This window comes from Dasypus novemcinctus, chromosome 7 (assembly GCF_030445035.2).
Source record: "Dasypus novemcinctus isolate mDasNov1 chromosome 7, mDasNov1.1.hap2, whole genome shotgun sequence".
NCBI lineage: Eukaryota > Metazoa > Chordata > Mammalia > Cingulata > Dasypodidae > Dasypus > Dasypus novemcinctus.
Genome location: NC_080679.1, coordinates 138,292,748 through 138,295,627, shown reverse-complemented (window position 1 = coordinate 138,295,627; position 2,880 = coordinate 138,292,748).

Genomic DNA, 2,880 nt, shown 5'->3' with positions numbered 1-2,880 from the left:
AAGAAATCTGTGGCTAAAACGCTACTGATGACATTATGTTAATCAATAATCCTTTTTTCAAAATTAAAAGAAACAGCAGAAACAATGGTATCTTATCTTGAGAACCTGGGGTGGGCAGACAGTTGGGATGGACTGTGAGGTCCCTGCTGCTCAGTGTTGTTTAGTTGGGTAAAACAAAACTATAACCTCTGCTGTAATTGATAAAGTACAATGTTTTCTCACATTAATGTAGTTTGTAATATGGCTGGAATACTGAAAATCTTTCATCCCTTCCTTAGCTCAAATATTAAAACCATTGCATGTATTAATTGGGAAAAGCACTTTAAATAATAGTAAAAAGAAGGTAAATTGTGGACATTAACTTAGCCTATGAATTGGATGTGGCAAGGACCAATATTAGCTTTGGGTGGAGTTTGTGGCAAAAGCAAAATTCTAAACAAGTATCCCTTGGATTTTAATCACAATTCTGGAAAGGGGCCAATAATACAATATAAAAAAGCAGTTGTGTACAGCATGGGAGGTCCTGCTAAAAGTGAAAGATTTAACCGAATAGTGTCTGGTCACTCTAAAGACTGCCATCTCTATCCAGGGATGGATTGAAAATGCTAAAAGCAAGACAGAAATGATGGACTCTTGTAAATCACCCTCAGATTATGAAGAGACATCTGGGATAGCTGCTAGTAGTAACAGGTGACTGTCATGTCCTTGCCCACTCCACTAACATCCCTTTTAGGACTGTTGGCACGGATGCCTTTGTGAAGATCCAGAGCCCTACCACTGAAACCTGAGAAAAGGCAAAAGTGGCTCCACTGAAAAGGTGAACATCAATGAAGCAACAATAGTGATGACCAGAAGAAGAAAAGGCATCTCGATACCTGAGAATGACATGGAATTTGGCAGTCATCTCCTGAAAGTCAGTTATTGCTACATATGGCACAAGAATTCTTGAAGTGGACTAGATGCTTTATTGGACTGCTTATTATAAGCATTTTGGGACTGATTGGTATCATTACAGTTGCTGCTACTGCTGCAATAGCTTTACATGAAAGTACAAACAACAATATGTACATAATTGGCATAAAAATGCTAGTGATCTGTGACATAGTCAAGAGCATATAGATGGACAGTTAAATAATTGAGTTAATGATTTGAAATCAGCTGTGTTACATATTAGAAATCAATTGTATAATTTGAATTTGTTAAGGGGGTTGAGGTGTGATTGGAATGAAAATAATTTCTGTTTAACTCTGCTTGCATGTAATTCATCAGATATAGTATGGAAAAAATGAAGAATCATTTATTAGGCCATAAAAGTAATATCTCTCTGAAAATATTAGAAAATATTAGAGATGTCTCATCAAATTTATGTAGCAAATGATAAGGATATTTTGTCAGATATGATTTCACATATTACAAAATTTAGCCCAGTTAATTGGTAGAAATCACAGCATTTCCTGTCAGCTTTAGGAATAGGGCTAAACATATTTGTTCTGTTGCTCATGATTCTTGCCTGTGCCGGACAGTGCTTTCAAAGAAAATTGCAAAGTGTAACAGCCATGGGACATGCGAATAATCTGGTGCTAGCCAAAGACCTTCAATAATTTCCCCAAGCTGAAGAGCTTGGCTGGTAGTCAATGATGGGTAAGATTCTTGAGAGGAGGGCAACCTAAGACAGGCATGGTCACCTCAACTAAAACAAAAAGGGGGAAATTTTGGAAACTGAGGAACAGTGGTCTCACAAGGAGAGGCATGCTGTTTCCATGGCTATGCTTGCGACCTAAGGAATGCGGTTAGTAAGAGTTCTGGGCAAACAGGATGAAGCTGTTAAAGGTTGAAAGAAAAGATGAGCACATAGCTTTTGTAGTAAATAGAACACTTAGACTTTGTACCTTGAGATAAGATTTTTTGAATTCCTTAGATTATGAGTAATGCTGATAGTTAACTGCATGTTGCTGCTTGTTCTCACATAGACTGGGGTATATATAGAGCCCCTTGTAAACAATAAAGTTGTCTGATGAGTCTCTATTAACAGACCCCCTGATCCCAGCTCTCTCTCTCTTTCTTCCTCTTTCTTTCTTCTTTTTCTCTTTCTTTCATTCCCAATACCCTTTGGGCCCAAATCTCCAACACTCCCCATATCTCTAGTGAGGGCTTTTAATAGTTATATTTTGATTTTCATAAACTTGAAATGATAAGTTTAATTGTAATTGGGTATAAGATTAAAGTTGGAGGTGATAGCGATTGTATAAAGTCCAATTAAAAATGTTTAAAGGGTCCTTTCTGCAAGGTTTTTGACACCTCTTGAACTTTCAGTTTTACAAGTGTTGTGAAATTGACAGATGGAGCAAGGTTAATATGCTAACCTTACTTCTCATTTAAAGCTTATTTATTTATTTATTTTGCTGAAGATAAAAAAATGCACCAGAAGAATACAATGTAACTGATCAGGAAACTTGGTTATTTTGTGGAATGGAGCATTTTATAAAGAATAACTTGAATGATTAAAAATAATACTGCACTCTTGTCTAATACCTTACAAATCTGCACCAGTGCATATCATGAACAGTAAAGATCTTGACAACTCTCTAAGAACTTCATATAATTTCTGAAATGTTTATATGAACAACTTTTTTGCCCACTCAGATTTAACCAACAGAAAATTAGAAAATTCTTAATTTGACAACACATCCCATGCAAGTCCCAACATATCAAATAATCCTAACAACTTTTAAAATTTCTCTTTTTATAAGGTAAAAAATTAATGATTTTTTATTTTCTTGGACCCCAGCAGAAATCTTTGATCAAGGAAACATACTTAGGATTTGGTTGAGGGAATGCAAATGTCAAAATTGCCAGGAAGTTTGTAATGTATATGAAATA